Here is a 19311-nt window from a genome sequence, read left to right on the forward strand (position 1 = left end):
TCTTCAGCTATTTCTGCGCCATTTGTTAATTCTTCTAGCACTTTGTCTTTTGAAAACAATGGCGGAATATTAACACTCTTTTTGGGATCAGTCAAACAACCTGGTTGGTATTCCTTAACACGGAGATCATTATTGTTGGTTTGCTATATAGAAAGTATCAAATTTATTAGAAACACATTACCATTCATATATTTGCTTATTAATATACTAGTGCGCTTACCACAAGTGCTTTTTAGGTAAGATGACATGTTTGCTGTTTCTCATTCCTAAACTCTATATAAATAATAACAATGTGATTGATAATCGTGCACAATAAAAAATAAATAAAACTACAAAATAAAGTTTTATTATCTTATTTTATTTTGGTGAATGCGTGCACAAAACAAGATTCAAAAAAAATATTTTCATAATAATCATTCAGTACTCTGCAACAAAGAAAAACGGAAATTAAATTATTATACAATATATTTTATGTATTGTATATATAAAAGTGCCATTGTAATCTTAAATATTGTTAAAATGAATCACATGGTTACTAGTAAAAAATAATAATGTTTGACAACTAACATTATTTGTTATTTTACGAAACGACTGAGCAAGTTTAGCTATAGAGTTGGTGGTTAGTGGTAAGATTCCATAATTTTATATTATTGGCCAAAGACAGGGTAAGTAACTACAGCTGTGACTATTCTTTCAATAATATTTTCATTTTTATTATTGACATCGGACAATCATTTACATGTAATAAGTAATAACATATTGATGGTAAAAAGCATAAGTGACTATTGACAAAATTGAGTTATATATTCCACTTATCTAAAAATTTAAAGATGTGTCATATTAGCCGATACCCATGTATATCGAGCACAAATTTTGTCATTTACATAAAGAAAACTCTTATATGACTTTCTTAAATTCAACAGATTTATATCGCATAAAATTGGGCCTATTTTTTATGAATGTCATTTAGGTTTAAATTAAAATCTGTATTGGGTATTTGTCCTAAATACCCCTAATAGTTTTACATAATATCTATCTTACCTACATTCTTTTGGAATTGATTAAAAATAAATAAAAAATTTCATTTAAAAAAATCTTTAATTAACTCTACTACCAAGATGCATCAGTCATTAAGCCTGTTTACTGTTGATATAATACACTTACCATATTCACTTAGTAGTCTCAGTAAATAGGATTTAATACATAAAGTTTGGTATTTTGTTTGTGATGTTTAAAAGCTTACTCGCCTATGTTTATATGAAAGCGTGGTTCTAACTAATTTTAAAAAAATGTTTTTATCAATTTATTACAATCTAAGAATGTAATCATCATGATCCTTCCATCTAAAACCCAGTATAAAAGTTGTTAAAAAGCATAATTTACCTTATCTCCTAAATTTAAAAAAAGAATACGGTTTATTTCCCAGAAAGCAATCAAATGAGATCTTTCCCATACGAGAACAAAAATCAGATTGTGGTCTCGTGGCTAGTATCTCGGACTTACGGCATAGAGAATCAGTGCATAAAATAAGTCATTTCAGATTTTCAAACTGATTATTTAACTTTTTATAAATATATTATTGTTAAAGATTTATAATTGTCATATTTAGTTTATCTGCACTTAATAATGCATATGGCACTGTATTTCTACGCCGAAAGCAGCATGTTTCCATAATGTTTTTTTTATTAGAAAGTATGATAAACAATTCAACATTTCAGGTGTCAGCTGGGGATTCTGAAATATTGTCATGTAAAACCTTTTGAATAAACATTTCACATCTATTTTGCCAGAAGTCAAACCCATGACCTCAGGGCAAAGCAAACGTACTAACTTTGCTTTGCAATACCTTTTTAGAATTTTAATCCAGAACGTTTTCATGATATTTTACACGCAGACCTGTATTCTGCATCCCGTAAGTTAATGATTACATAGCTGAATATAAAAGTTACCTGAGCAGATTCTGGATTTATTAAATTTATTTTTTCAGGGCTTTTTACTAAATTCGGAGCAGACTTTGGAAGCCAATCCAAATAGCGGCCTGGAGGTGGTTCCTTAGTCAATTCACAAGCTGAAATGTAAAAAAAAACACATTATAAAATTAAAATTAAATAATAGCATCGTTCAGGTTATATTTTCCACATCGCATACATCATTCCCTTTCCGCACCTAATGGTACATAGGGCACTATATTGGTACACCAATCGCAGCGTATCTTGATTTTTTTATCACTCTGAAACCTATTTCACGTGCATGAGAAAAATGTATAAATGTAGAGGTAGCGAAGTCTGTATGCAAAGACAGAGTGGTATGGCATTCTATCCTCTCTACTTATCCCTACAGGGAAACGGCGTGATGGTTTATTTGTTTTTGGAAACTATTTAAATGAATCTATCGAATATAATTAATCCCTAAAGACTAGTGACTAAAGTATTTAACCGATGAGCAAGAGCCGCAACTTGTAAAAGAACGGCACCTTTCTTCTCAGAATTTCCCCTTGGCAAACCAAGCGCTGTATAAAACAAAATATGCAGCAGCGTTGGGAGAATCATTACCGCGCTTCTTCTACAGGTAAAATCACTAAAATGTTTTTCCCAATGCTGGCTGATGCAGCAAACTTCAGCCGTCATCACTAAAGTACTTTAGAAACGACCCAAATTTTTACCGGACACGAAACGATGAGATGTTACCTATATAGGTTTGAATAAAGGAATGATGACTATTGTCCATGGGATTATATTTTTTCACAGAGTATCGAACATCTGTTATTTTAGTGCCAATTTTTCAGTTTACAACGCCATAATCTTGAAGCAGAATGCAGGAAAGATGGAATATGCTTAACAGATATTCATTGTCGTTAAAAGTAGTTATCACGCGCTATTATTCTTGGACTTTGATTGGGCTCATAAAGGTAATAAACCATAATCAGTGATTGAATATCCCATTTCCAAGATAAACAATAATGTTTTTTTCAGAGTACCTTATCCTTGTACATGACGTAAGTAAGGCTCCTAAATACAGGGGTCCATATATATTTTTTAAAAACTAACAGATGTGTCCTACCACTACCCATCCTTACCTACATATGGCGAGGAGACTGACTCTAATTAAATATTCTTCTCATAAATTGGAAGTTACACAGCTATGCTTGGAACAACATTAAGAGTTCGAAAGATAAATGCTTGGATCCGCAGTCTGACCAAAGTATGTGATGTGGTGGAAAAGATTAGTTGGTTGAAGCGGAAATGGGCAGGCCACGTTGCTCGAATGTCTGATGATAGAAGACAAAGCTCGTTCTTGAGGGGATACCGAGTAATACAAGGCCCCAAGGACGCCCACTAATGAGATGATTGGACGATATTCAGAGGTTTGCCAGGGGTCAGTAGATCAGGACGGCGCAGAACCGGAAGATTTGGAGGAGACAGGGTAGGCGTATGTCTTGTAGTGGATGATGACGATGATGATGATTTAAATTAATTTTTCAGCTTCTGACCAAGCGCCCTTGTATTTATTTAGTAAAAAGGAACACAATAAAATGACGAACAAACATTCAAAAAGTGATTTGTCACAGAAATATAAACTTTGAAAAATGAAGAAAATATTTTTTTTACTACTCTTAAAAGTCTGTGGTACATAATTGCTTTGCGCGCGGTGATGTAACATTGTGTTACTACAAGCAAAAGACGGAATATTTTTAAGTTCAGACATTAAAAAAAAACATGGAGACTTACTGTTAAATAATTCCTTTTCCATAATTTACAAAAATAAACATATAATAATTTAGCCCTGTTATGGCAAAATAAATTAAAAATCATAAATACGCTGGTCATCTTACGTGCGTGCATGTACCCCCCACCACTTTCAATAACCGACTGAATATCTTTTCTCACAAACACTGGCCACAGAACAGCGTCTCTGTCTTTCTTGTTATGAGTCTATCTTCGTGCTCTCTCTATATTTATTGGCGTCACATTCATTCTTCGCGTAACAAGGATAATTTTTTTTCTTTATTGGAATCCAGCATAGTTATACAAATTTTACTTTCCAAATCCGGTGCGAAAATGTCCATTTGAAGATTACAAATTTATCATTTAAAAAATAAAAGAGATTATATCAGGTCTTGTATCGTATGTAGACTAGTGTGACATCACAGTCACACAAGAGTTAACAACACATGCATGAACTTTAGGACATATTTTATTTAGAAAAAAAACGCGCTTTGAATGAATAGTTTGTTTTTTCTCATAAATATACATAATGTGAACTATAAAATTTTATATGAACCTATTTTTTTTTCAAATTTAGACAAATCAGTATTTGTTATGTTTGCTCCTCAATTACAAAAAATAGTACTTAACATAATATCCTAACTCCAACTCCAAACTCCATGGCCAAAAGCCATGGAGTACTCCACCATTTACTTTTGTAGCGACTATATTATCAGTGATTATATAAATCTTTATGAATATGTATTAGAGGGTGTGTTTACCCTTTTCTCTGGAGATGTTATCCGGGTAGTCCCAAGCAGTCGGATAGTGCTTCCAAGCGGGGGCTCCGTTCCGGGGAGCCCTTGGTAGCAGGCGGCCCCGATCGTCACTGAGGAAGGTCGGTAGCCCCGCCGCCGCCGGAGGCGTGCGAGGGCGAGACGGAAACCAACGAGGAACTTCCCAATTTCGGAGACTCTTCGGTGCGAATGGACGCTCGTACTAAAAATTACAATCAACTTAAATAATTCAAATAAAAAAACAAGAGGAGACATTTTAAAAATTTGTTTTAGAATTTCAACGATCTGATTTTCGTACTCATCATCATCAGCATTCCCTTTCCGCACCTAATGGTGCATCGGGCTCTGCATTGGTACACCAATCGCAGCGTATCTTGATCATTTTTGTTACACGAAGGTAAGATGATCAGTCTTACGCTTCAGGTACCAGTCCAGGGACTATGAAATATTCTGGTGTGAAAACACCTTTTTTAATAAATATTTCATATCAACCATGTCAGGAATCGAACCCGAGACCTCTCGCATGGTAGGCAAACGCGCTGACTGTAATAAAAATACTACCGTACTAGATGAAATAATTTATTTTAATTTTAAAAGATGCCCTATGTTAAAAAATTTTTTACTCTCAAAGTATAAAAAATGATGTTTTATTTAATGTTGTCTGTAACTATTAGTGACCGACTGAAGTCTCGGTTTTGGTTCGGACAGTTTTGGCCAATAAAACTAGTTTCGGCCGCGGTTTCGGTTTTGTCAGAATTTCGGACCTCTAGTCTTTAGTTCTTATATTGTTTTAATGAGGAACTTCAGCCCTACGGGAAATTGGATACGGGTAAAAACGCGGGGTAAAAATTAGAGCATTAAATTGTACTGCAAAGTTTCTTGAAAATGTACAGAAAAAATAATAAAAAATACTTTGATAAAAACGCAATACTTTAAATGACGTCACTGGTTCATGTGAATCAACCTATGATCTGAGAGCTATGGAAGATTTCCGGTCTGCTTGCCGCTTCTGGACCAATAGGAAGAACTGAATGAGAATAAGCGGAAATGAACCTCTGACGTTACACGCGGAGTTATTTCAGAAATACAAAACTTTAAAAAATCGTAGCGCCGATAATACGATATATAAAAATTTTTTAAAAAAAATTTGACTTAGTTTAACAGTCTATTAACAAATAAAAAATTTAAAAAAAAACACTGAACTTCCTCATTGCTTCATAGTTAATAAGTAAACGTTCTATAGCGTACATCGAAGAACTGTTACACATAAGCTATATTATGCATAACATAACAGCGAACCAAAAAGCGGTAAAAATAAACTAAATTACCGATTAAATTTATTCTTTTTATTTCATTGCGTATTTTATTTAACGTTTATTTTAATGAACTTATAATGTTTAATAATAAAAACGCCTACTTTTGGGCGTTTTGAAGTGACTTTTAACTTATTAAAAAAAGTTTCGATTTAGGCCGAAACTAGATCGGAAGCCGAAATTCGGTTTCGGTTTCGGCTGATTATCTCGTTTCGGTCGGTCACTAATAATTATTGTTTTTTTTTTGCCCTTTAATAATAAGGAATATTTTTATGTTTTTTTTTTCTTTTTTATTTTCTTTTTTAATTACTATATAATAAAAAAGTACCCTATAATCTTTTACAGAATATTTTTTTTTCTCTTTCTTATATTACACAAAAATATTATACCTATCTATTTATTATAGGAGCAAAAATTCACAAACATTTCTTGTTTACCCACGAACAGGCCATGCCTTTGTGGGATTTTTTTGTTTACTATTTTTACTGTTAATATGTATTTCACTGCTATGTAATTATCCTTTATTTTTTTAATATTCTCTTTTACCTCTTATGTATATTGTAAAAAAACAAACATATTTAAATAAATAAAAATATATTTACGGACTCGTTCAATCTATTTAGTTGTAATAAAATACGTTTGTATATAGGTACAGGTACGATTAAAATAACTTTAAAAATAAAGCTAGTACAAAAAAGACCTCGAGACGAGATCAATCTGTCTGTCTGTTTAATTGATTGTTTAAATTTAGAAAGACTTAAACCAAGAAAGTCAAGATCCTGTCTCGATTTTACAATATGACACAGTCGGGACATCGGTTACAAGATAAACACTGTATAGAGAATTGTAAAATATAAATAAATATATTTAAATTAAAGACGTGAACTAAAAAAAAAGGTTTTTAAAATGCATAATATTTTTATTTATTTTCAAAAGATTTAAAAACATATACTAAAAAAAAAAAAATGTTGGAAGTTTATTAAATATATTTTATTGAATTGAGTTGGCGTTTTGTAGAACTCCGTGTTGTAATCTCAATATTTAAATCAAACACCGATTCGAGATTACTAATTTTATTTTTTGAAAAAAATAATCCGATTTGTTTCGCCCAATTGGTACATTTTTAAACGTATCCTATAAAAATCTAGTACCGGTTCAAATAAAATGATGTTAAATCCAATGAAAATACTATTAATAATTAAACAGAATGGTATTTAACCCAATTAAATACTACATTAGTGGTAGGCAGAGAGAATAACACGTCATTTCGATCTATATGTGCGTACATACCTCGCTTCCTCTACATTTATACATTTTCTCATTCACGCACGACTATTATTCCGACTTTTGTCTTGTCCATTCTCACGCATTAGATATTGACAACCCTTGCTTTCGCTTGTATATAACGTAAGAATTTATTTAGTCTCCCGCCAGTCTGACAATGTCAGCCCCGACGAAACCCGAATGTAAACAATTATACAAGTTTAGCTACTTAAATAATATTTTAACGCATCATGCTTGGTGTGAAAAAAAATGTACACTAAAATCAGTGTATGATTTAAATATTGGTTAAAGTAGTTTTTACATAATAAAATAATAATGAAAACTTTTAATTTTACCTTTTGATTAATAAACAAACACCTTATAGGCTTATATAATGAACTAACTTGTTTTTAGAAATTTTATGTTCACTTTTTTTAATCAGTTTTGAAATTCGCATAGAAAATTACGTATATGAAATATAATAATTCATCAAACGCATAAACACAACCATTTCTAGACAAGGCTACTCCCAAACTGCGAACAGGCGTTCGGGCGTTCGTCGATACTGAAAACCGTTTGAGCTGAAATTCGGGCTGAAAATGCTAATAGATATTCTAGTCTAAATTTCATTACTTTCCATCTGAATTCGCCTTTCTGAATGTAAATAATCTACCCGTAATAGGATAGCAAAATGAACATTGAATTTTATTATGCCCATTTGACGTTCGACGATCGTCGATCCACCGAATAAAAAATACAGCGAGCGATTATTTCGATATGATTTATGGTTATCTTCTTTTTATCGTTAGAAATTTTGTCTAAATAGTCATGCGATTTTCGGACGCACGAGTCAATTTTTTGATTTATGCGAGAAATTGTAAAAAGCGTTTTTTTAAAAAGGAAAAATAATTATTATGCACCTATCTATATTTTTTTAATTTTTGAAGCATAAACTTGATGGTTATTCATTACAATTCAAATAAAAATAAATCAACTTTATTTTTAACCATTTTTTTTAGTACTCAACGGTTTTAAAGTATTTTGATGTCACGCTATATTAAAAAAATGAAATATGGTACCTACAATAAAAATCTAGAATCGATTTTTATGCATGGGACCCATCTAGCATTGTTTTTTATTTAAAACATGGAACTGGCAGAAGAAGGATGAAAGCCGAGTGAACGCGATTGAAATGCGATCTCTTAGACGAATGTGTGGGAAATCAATGTATGACAGGGTTACGAATGATGAAATCAGGTGAGAGTGTAAATCTGAGTCAAGTATAATTGATAAGATTAAGAAAGGGTCTCTGAGATGGTTTGGTCACGTAGAACGAATCGACGACGAAAGAATGGTAAAACAAGTATATATGACGAAAATGAACGGCAACGTGAGACGAGGACGACCAAGGAAGACGCGACATGATCAGATAAACCAAAATCTTAAGTCTGGTCACGTGTCAAAAGCAGACAGAACCGAAGGGGATGTACGACAAGATGTATGAATGTGGAAGAAGCTAGGAATGTATGTCAGGATCGACGTGTGTGGCGGTCCATTCTCTCTGCCTACCCCTACGGGGAAATGGCGTGATGGTAGTGGTAGTAGTAGTAGTTTATTATACGTTTTTTACACCGTACAGTGTAGAACGTATCCCTCGTGTAAAAAAAGGTTCCAGTGTAGTTAAATATGATTTTTCAAAAGCCTGGGCGTTTTGTGTAATATCTACAACACTGTAATCAAGCCTCTTGGCTTGTTGCGGTCTTAAAAAAATATCAATAAAAGATTGTCGTATTATTTATTACTCTCCAGTGCATTAAATACCAGGCTTGTAAAGTGGAAATAAGGGAGGGGAAGAAACAACCCTTTGGCCACGTGCCACATGATTACACTTGATTGCAGCACTCGCCACAGCGCGCACCATAGCGTATGCTCTCTTCATTACTGTTATTACGATGGATAACTTATATAGCCCCGTACTTAAAGTCTTTCACTCCAAGACCGCTTACATGGTGTTTCCAAGCCAAGCCACGAAAATATTCCTCTAAGTAATGTTTTTAGGTATCCTTTATCTTGGCAACGATTTTTTTAATGCATTTGATGGTTGGAAAGGCTGTAGTAGAATCCCAAACAAAAACGTATTTTTTATGAATTGTGATAAAGCAGTTAAAAATACTGAATGCAGTTTAACTCGTGTTTTAGTTTATGAGCACCATCCCTCAGTTACAGCAGTTCCAGGAATAAGCGAGCAGCCTGTTGGCCACATGTCCGGCTATTATATTCTACCTAATTACTTTATTACTTTCTACATAATTATATCATCTTAACGATCGGTAAGATCATCCATACATATATTAAAAAGCGCCGGAGACAGACAGCCTCCTTGTTAGACTTCAGATTTTAAATAAAAATAATATATTTAAATTTATTTCAACAGAGAGGGAAAACGTTTTTGAGAAGGGATTAAGGAAGTCTAGGCATTTATAGGGCTTATGACCTGTCATTGGCTGGTTTAAGTGGCCTACTCTACTTTCCTCCCTATCTCTCTGCTTCCATGAACATTTCAATTTAATTGTAAAAAATCACAACCAACAATAAATTATTCGATGCAGGTAGTAGATGTAGGTGTAGATGTAGATGTAGATGTTGTGTTCACATATAATTGATCAACAATATCTAAAGATAACGTTGTCATTATTATACCAATTTCGTATTTATTGTTTATCATTTGTTCAAGTCAAAAACATTCCAACGGTTGTGTAGATTTGATTATTCACTCTTTTCACAAAAGTGCTATTATCTCAGTTTCACTTTTCTACGGCTAGCTGCTTTCTGCATAACTACATTCAAGTTTTCTTCCGCTTCTTCTCGGTCAGTTCTGCCGATTGGTCCGTTAACGGCAAGTAAACCGGAAGTCTTCCACAACTCTCCTATCATTGATTGATTCATATGAACTAGTGACGTCGTTCAAAGTAGTTCTTTTTTTCTTTTTTTTTATTCGTGCATTTTCAAGAAACTTTGCCGTAATGCTTTATTTTTTACCCCACGTAAAGCTAGGGTTTCCTAGGACAACGGTGCCCGTATCTTAACGACCGTAGTGAACGGTGATGCGGTAGACAGCCGTCGTAACGGTGACTAGAAAGTGATTTCCTAGGAAAATGGTGTTGATAACACCGTTTTCCTAGGAAACCACTCTCTAGTCACCGTTACGACTGCTGTCTCCCACATCACCGTTCACTGCGGCCGTTAAGATACGGGCACCGCTGTCTTAGGAAACCCTAGCTTAAGAAAACATTTTTTGTATCCTATTTCCCGTAGGACGGAAGTTTCTCATTATATAAAACAGGTGTACACTTTACGTTTGAAAGCATCATGTCACTGAACTTTTTACATAAATTTAATTGAGATATTTATTCAACCGTCATTGGGTTCGCAATTAGCGATAAATATGTCTTAATAAGAGAATCGAATTATTGCCAAAATCGAAGGAAACTCGGGGCACGCTAGGGTTGCCAACGCTCCCGAAAAATATATACATGTATTTTTTTATCTCCCGACTCCCGGAACGCAGCTTAAATATTCTGAAATCAGCTACGATTTATTGTGAGACGTTCGTGAAGTTGTGGCGAGCGAAAAAAAGGGCTAGACTTGCATTGGATCAAAAATGAACGAGGTAAAGATTTAAAATAAATAATGTTGCTACATTTATTCTTTAATCCCAATTACAAAATAATGCTGTAGTTAGGCGTGTTTTTAGCATAATATACTTTCTTTTTTTTTAGTTGTAATCGGTTTGATGCAGTTTGCGTACAATGAGAAATATATAATATGCGTTCACTTATTTAATATACATATGTTTGTAAAAAAAAGAGCTAATTCAAAGGCATTGGATTCTGTGCACAGTGAAAAAAATGCAATTTAAAAAAAACACACCTATCTGTAGAGATGTTTTGCACGAATTATTTTCATAATTACGTATTGTGAATGAATATAATGCATGTTTAAAAAAAATAAACGTATGTATTTTATTTTAATTGTTTTTTTAGATCCCGTATTTTCAGTCGATTGAATTGGTAAAGTTTGTCTGAGTCCGGCGGATGAAGAAAACAGTTCTGCAGTGTTTTCACTCGTCCAGGTTTTATCATCATATTTGATTTTCGTTTCTGAATTGCATACGTCTTTAAATTATGACTTTATTTGTATTTTTCAAATGTTTATATTTATTTATTTATTCATTCATTCAAAATTACACTCGTTTAAATATAAATGAACTTATTAAGGCTTTTTAGGCTGTGCCCGTGTCAAGCCATAATAATTAACGATAAAAAATATATAGTAAAATTAAGCAGATTAAATTATAATGACATGTGATGCAATATAAAAACAATCCAGAAAAACAAGGTATATATAATAAATAATAAAATACATTGTAAAAAAAATAATCAGATATAAATATTAAAATATAAATTTTACAAATGTAGATTCATACAAAATAATAGTATCGTTGAACTCAACAAAATAATATTAAAATATAGTAGCGTTGAAAAAAAACAAAATAATAGTTTTATCGAAATCAATAGAAAAATAATATATATTTAAACATAATTGAAATGATAATTGAGTTATGGTTTCTAGAAACTTACTCTACAGTAAGAAATAAGAGTAATAAATAATACGCCAAATAAGATTCAGTACTAAATTAAATAATACAAAAATACACAATATATTAATATAGTAAAGGCATGGCTAGGTACTAATTACTTAACTCTTAATAAACCTAAAACTAACTTCATTCCATTTCAAATCAGTTCTAGAAACTATTCACAAAATGCTTATCTTAACATCAAACTACATGATAATAATTGTCTTCAAAGTGCTCATTGTAATTGCCCAATACTGGATAGGACAGACAATGTCAAATACTTAGGAGTTATTATTGATATAAATTTAAAGTGGAAACAGCAGATTGAAAATATTACTAATAAACGTAAGAGACTAACGTATATATTCAAAACAATTCGAAATATGATTAATGTACAAGAACTTTTAAATATTTATTTTGCATTGTGCCAATCAATTTTGGAGTACGGTATAATCGGTTGGGGTGGTGCGAGTGACACAGTTTTAAATAGTGTATTTGTTGCACAAAAATCCATAATTAAAATAATACTCAGAGTCCCGATACAGACATCTACTGAAGAAATATTCCATATATCACAACTTATGACACCAAAACAATTATACGCTAAAACAATACTCACTTATAGATTAAAAAACTACTCTTACTCAAATGAAAGACATAACCCCCACAATACATCACACACAAATAATACAATCAGTAGATCCTCAACACATAGACAACTTAAACAAATACAAACTAAAACCACTTTCGGACAAAGGGATTTTGAGTATTATTCAATTAAAATCAATAACCTACTTCCACCATCTATTAAAACAATAAATAATGAGAAAAGTTAAAAAAGGCTATAAAAAATGGATAGTGGAGTTAGGTAGAAGTAAAATGGATTGTCTCATTCGCCCATACCAATATTGAATCAACTGCTCCACAAGTGTATAGCTTATGTTAGGTTTTTGTTATTTTGATTGTATGTTTTGTAATATAAATAATATAGATGTACGTATATACCTAGTTTTTAAAACAGTCTGAATATTTTGTTTATTATCTCGGTTTGTTAAGTTAGTCTACTTTGTTTATTCTCAAATGTAAAAACATTTCAAAAAAGTATATTGTTAACGTTATTTTTATTATTAATTATGGTTTGTAAGCAAAAAATGTGAATAAATAAATAAAAAAATAATGAAAAAACATGAAAATATCAAGATATATAAATTTGTATAAAAATCATAATAAATAACAGAATAACTCAAAATCTCAAATCGTCAACAATTTAGTTAAGAGTACTGTACGTAGAGCACGTAGAGATGATCGAAATACGCTGCATTTGAATCAACAGTGCCGTGCCTTATGCACCATTGGGTGCGAATAAGGGTTTGCTGATGATGACGAGTTGGCAACCCTGGCACCACGGCCTCCAACTTGCCTGAACTTTATATCTCCTTCGCGTGCCCGTATACAAATAACAATAATCGAATTTGTTCATGACGACACGGAAGTCAAAAGGGCTATGAGAAGCCACGACAATAATAAGGCAAAAAAACGCAGCGATAGCCCGCGTTTCCACAGATGATCGTTTTGGTTTTTCGTTTTTTAGATTTCATGTCGTTTTCTTTTATCTGTCTCGTCTTAATGGTACTGGAACTTGGCAGTCTTGTTGATCGAAATGTAGAGAAACACTTTTGATTAAACTTTCCTTTATTTCTCTCACAAATTTAAAAGTACAACAGTAACAAACAGGTAAATGTCGACTACGAAGAAAAGGAGTAAGAAAGTAGAAGAAGCGAGGTCCTGATGCACAGAGTAATACGGCGTTCTATCCTCTCCGCCTACCCCCGCGGGGGAACGGCGTTAGTAAAAACCGTAGGTGCACTGAAGATTACATTATTCAATGCAATACTTAAGTTTTTTTTTTGCACAACAACAGGCCAGGAGACCCAATTACATCATAGATCACCCAGGCTTGAGAAAAATCACATTGAATTTTTTGTGTTCTCACCGGGAATCGAACCCGGAACCTTCCGTGTGTGAGTCAAGCGCCTTGACCACTACACCACGAAGGCCGCCTAGTAACACTCTCCACTGGTCTAACTATCTGTTTTACTGTCTCTTAATTCTGACCACAATCTGCCAACAATCTGACCGTGTTTTCAATGCATTTCCCTCTTATAAAGGAGAACAATTAGTTTGTTATGAAGCAAAATGGCCGGCGTCAAGACGCCATTGTTAAAAATAAATTCGTCTAAAACAAAACTGCGTAATCCCAAACGTGACAAAATTCTATTTCCTTTATATGAAATATTACTACGCAGCAAATCTAAAAATTTAAGAGCTTTACATACGAATTGCATTGTTCAAAGAAATAAAGTCATACCCAAATATATTTTTCTAAAGCGCCCTGTTTTACCTACTCTTACAATGTTACAAACACAATACAATTGTTTCTTATTCATGACACAATAGTCTAAAACTAACGATTAGGCAAAAGTGCATCTTTTAAGCTTCAAAACTTAAATACAAGTACAAGTACAAGAAAATGTCAGTATTAATTACGTCATACTAAAAAATATCCATGCGCTTACGCGATAAGACAATCAGAATATTCTAGTAAGCCAAATACAAAAATTATATATGTTTAGAAATCTACACATAAAAGGTCTAAACACTTTTCTTATGTCGCTGTTGCGTCGCCCAGAGACGACAATTATTGCTATTGTGATAAAATTTCATTTTCATGTGAAATTTATTAGCTCAGCATGTTAAATATTTATATTTCTAATACTTACTAGAGGCGGCAAAAATATGAAACAGCTATGTTAAAACCGTTACTCTCCCGGAGGAGCAAAAATTATTATGCCATCACATACCTACATGTATTTTTTTTATTATAATTTTTTTTTTTATTGAAATAAACGGCACTTAGTGCCTTTTACATATTAGTTGCAAATACAGTCATATACATAAATGTGTGTGGAATTATGAGGAAAATATAGCATTCAAAACATATTAATACTAAACAGTAATTTATTATGTCGTATCGTCGTATGTATATAATATTTAGTATGTCACCCGTTATCCGCTTCCTAAAACATCCCCCTTGAATATCGCCATTTGGCTAGTTCTTGTCTTTACAATACACGTTTTTACAAAAAACAGGGGAGAGGCGCAGGCATAAAAGTGACTTGACATATTTAAAACGGATTAGAAATTAGGTTTAAGGTTTATTTTTTAAATTAATGATGTCAAATTACGGTGCGGCAGATTCATACATAGAAAAACACCTTAGTTTAGTAGTTTATAACAAGTCGAAGTTATTTTTAAATATTTTAAAGTTAATCTAACCTCAATGTTTGTTTACAAAATACCTCATAGCTTAAAACCCCATTTTATTTACATAATACGTGGTACAGTTCATTAATAAACTTTGCTTATGTGTGAGTAACAAACATTTTTTATTTTAACACTTTATTGAGTATATATTTCAATTTATTACATATCGGGGGCTTAGGGTCATAAGGGCGAAACTACAAAAAATGCTGTTTTGTGTTAAGTACTAATCTGATATCCAAACAAAATATCCTGTCAGTGACAAAAAGATGAAACTCATCCGATAAGTAGTTACCTAGATAAATTTGTGTGAAACTACAAATGAAGCGTTTTGTTTAAAGTCAGAAGAATAAAACACCTTTTACATCATTTTGTTAATTTACTAATGTAAGCGCAAGTTAGGGTCATATAGACGAAAGCGTAGTTTCATATTTTTGTCTCTAAAACATTTTATGCTCTATTAACTGTATTTTTTATTTTATTAATTTGTTACCCTTAAAAGACAGTATTATTTTTTGAAAACTGTTTTATCATTTATCTCAAAACTGTGTTTTTGTAGTTTCGCCCTTATGACCCTTAACCCCCGATATAAGGGCAGGCATATTGCCTTAAGGCAATTTTTTCCTACTTACCCAAACCGTTCAGTTTGAGAAAATTACAAGTACATGGACATTTGAGTGGGCAGATGATGTATGAAGTTTTTTTTTATTTCTTTAAAAAGTCATGTCCAATCAATTTAATCCCAGTCAGCGAAGAATTCAATTCCCATTAGATTACCTTCTTTCATCAAAAAGATGCTAAAGATACCAGAATACAGAGAGCTCCTTCGGGTAGCTTTTTTTCTTCAGCAACGAGCAATCTTCCGTGGATGCCGGCACCTTTAAGAAGACTTATGTCATCAGTCATCAGGTGTGCCATATGTGGTGGGCAAGCTGCTAAATCTTATCCTCTAAGCCCGAGTCCTTAAAGTATCGAGCTGTTAGGTAGGTGGGTGTATGACGTATACGTATATTATATTATATGGATACCAACTAGTATGTATTTATTTAGAATACAAGGAGATGAACTATAGCTAGAAGCATTAAAAAGTTTAATTAATGCCTCGTCACAGGTTGTTCCCAATAAAGTTCATATAGAGAAAAAAAATAAAAGTAAAATGATAAAAACTCAAATATATTGTATCTTTCTTATTCCCTTCTCAAACTCATCTTTGTTGAAATATAATTCGATTATTTAGATGAAGGGAGTGCGCCCTGCGGGCTTCCCTTAAGGACAAACCGTGCCCGGTTCGTGAGAGGACGACCGAAAAAATAACCTACCCAGAACACGCGACAACACGGCTTTTCGATTGTCGTAGATATTATTTTGAGTAGATCGCTAGAAGCGAAGACGGTATCGTAATCGGTATAGCTGGGATATTACCAACAGACACGCACATTGCAACTTCGCGATTCGTTTCAATTTGCAAATTCGCCATGTCAAACAATACCTGTCCTACATTGTGTTTTGGGTTACCATTGAAATCTGTATTATCAAAAATGATAGCCTGCCTAAATGCATATTAATGTATTCTTTCGGCATTCCCTTCGTGAAAATCGAACCTATTATTCTATCAAATGGCGCAGCAAGACAGCTAATCAATGTTAATTTATTTATTCAAACAGTGGCCTCTTAAACCAGCCAATGGCATGTCATAAGCCCTGTAAATGCCTAGACTACCATATTCCCTTCTCTAAAATGTTTTCCATCCCTGTTGTAATTTGTTAATCATAATGACTCCCTAGGGGGGGATATCCAGTCCTCGGTTAGGTTTTTTTTTTAAATTTTCTTTGTTATTTTATTTATTTATTTTATTTTATTTAATTTTACAATACGCCCAAGGGGCATTTACAAAAAATATACAGGTAAGTACAAACATAGTGCGTAAAAATTTAAAAGATAAACAATGATTTTTTGTATACATTTAGAAACAATAAGAAGCATACTGCCATGCAAAATAAAAAGTGAAACTTTACATAGTAAAAAAGGAAAAAAAAAAATTATATGGATATAATAACAGTAATTGAATTAAAAAGCAAATTGTAAATAACTTGTAAAGAATTCAAACAAAAAATAAATACATTTTCATATACTTATAAGTATAAAAAAATGGTATCAACAAATTATTGTTAAAAACAAATAATGAAAATTAGTTAACAGTAAGTATATATGTGAAAATAATATAATATACGGCACACAAAAATATTTGATAAATTAATATCAGAAAGAGATAAGATAATAATAATACACATCAAAAACAGAGAAAGAATTGTATGAAAAAGAAAGTTTTATTACGACATTAATAATTTGTTTCAAACAGTGCATTTAAGAACGTTTTAAAATTGATAATTGTCGTATCAAAAATGTCTATTTCACAAGTAAATTTGTTGGCTAAGGAATGTAAACGCGGAATCGGAGTGTCGTGCATAGTTAGTACCCACGTATGTACTCGTAGTTGCTAACAACTCCGTACTTCTAGTGACTCGATTAGGTATTTTGAAGTTAATGAGTTAAGTTAAGTTATGATCAACTTATTAAACAATTTAGCAGAGAAATAATATTTGCACCTTTGAAAAATATTGTATAATAGGGAGGAATATAGCAATTTCAATATTCCTTACAAAATCAACCGAAAACACACAATATAATAGTTTCAATAGTAATAGAAAGCTGTTAAATATCCATATGTTAGAAATTAATGGGGTTTCTTGCCTATATCCTAAATATATATACATAAAAATGCGTAAATTATTTTACTGTCCGTTATTTGTACTGGGTGTCGTATTGTATTATTATTAATAAAAAATACTTCTAAGTATGATCTACCAGTCTCACCCCAGGGTTGACGTACGGATGGAGGGTGTGTCTCTTGTTCGCCATATTTCACCCCTAATCCTCTAATCCTATTTGTAAGCCCTACAACCTACAACACAGCAAGTGCACCTAAAGAGAGACCTGAAGACCACTTGATTGTCAATGGAACTGAAACTATAGCCAACATCTGTCAGTTCAACAACTAGTCATAAATAAAACTAAATAATATTAAGGCCCAATACACGAACTAGCAGGCCGCCGACTCTAGGACGCAGTCCCACACCCCGCATATAAATATATAGTTAGATAATTTATATAGCGCCATTTTTTTGAAAACCACCTCAAGGGCGCTGTACATTTAATAAATATCCCAGTACGTCTTGCAGCTACAAAGCGTATGGACGGTTGGGATTCTAGTTACTCGTTTTCAATTAAGATCAATCAAAAATTACAACAGATAGGAGCTAGATTACAGGACGTCTTGCAGCTACAGAGCACATAGACAGTTAGAAATTCAGCCCCCATTTACACATTTTAAAAATTGACAAATAAATTTAGTGTATTAATGATATTTAAAAAAAAAAAATGAATAATAAAAAGGAGTAAGATTACAACACGTCTTGCAGCTAAAAAGCGCATGGACGAGTGGAATTCCAGCAAAGTTAAAATGATATCAATAAATTTATAAAAAATAGAGCATAGTAGTAAATTGGTTAAGTGCTCATGCCAAGAAGTAAGCAATAAAAAACTAAATAAATCAAACACTGTTTCAACTCCATGGTTAACAAAAGGAGATAGATGTCCGAAGAGAAGATTTTGTAAACATTATTTTTCAAAAAATTAGAATACAAACTGACATGCGTCCAGCTTAAAGTATTTCTCATGTTGGTTCTATTTATTTTAAAAGCCGTGTAATATAATTTTCTATGGAGACTGGCCATTCTAGTGTTTGGAAATATTTCCGAAGCTGATTTACAGAGAAAATATAATTAATTGGAAGTGGTTTTAATGCATTTAGGTTATTATTTAACTTATTTTGTCTGAGATTATGAAATTACGTTTTAAATTAAACAATGTCTATAATAGAAAAAATATGTATCATTTTTAATTTACCTACTCTCCGGCTATCTCTATGCAAACAAATATGTCAATCGGTCCCTCCGCTGAGACGTGAAGGAAACACAAACAAACACACTTTCGCATTTATATTATTAGTATGGATTATCCTCAAAATAAATAAAAGATCGATGTAGGGCATTCCAATAACGAATAGTATATTGAGGAATTCCAGCCCAATCCGGAATTAAATTTTAAAAATGTGTTCGTGTACACGTAAATATTTAAAAAATTTGGAGTAGGATGAAATATCTCAAAAAGGCAAGCAAAAATAAATAAAAAATTGTTTAAAATAGTATTCATTT

The 19311-nt window shown here is 32.4% G+C and overlaps 1 long non-coding RNA gene across 1 annotated transcript; it reads right to left on the bottom strand.

Moving 5' to 3' along the window:
* Positions 1–362: 362 nt before the first annotated feature.
* LOC148271086 (uncharacterized) lies at positions 363–6545 on the bottom strand. Its single transcript, XR_015825204.1, has 4 exons — positions 6417–6545; positions 4487–4703; positions 1950–2068; positions 363–425 (listed from the first exon to the last, which is right to left on the bottom strand). It is a non-coding gene; the product is annotated as an uncharacterized LOC148271086 (long non-coding RNA).
* Positions 6546–19311: the final 12766 nt, after the last annotated feature.

The sequence above is a fragment of the Micrasema longulum genome, unplaced genomic scaffold, assembly GCF_059751315.1.
Source record: "Micrasema longulum isolate JH-2025_06_02 unplaced genomic scaffold, ASM5975131v1 h1tg003121l, whole genome shotgun sequence".
Taxonomy (NCBI): Eukaryota; Metazoa; Arthropoda; class Insecta; order Trichoptera; family Brachycentridae; genus Micrasema; species Micrasema longulum.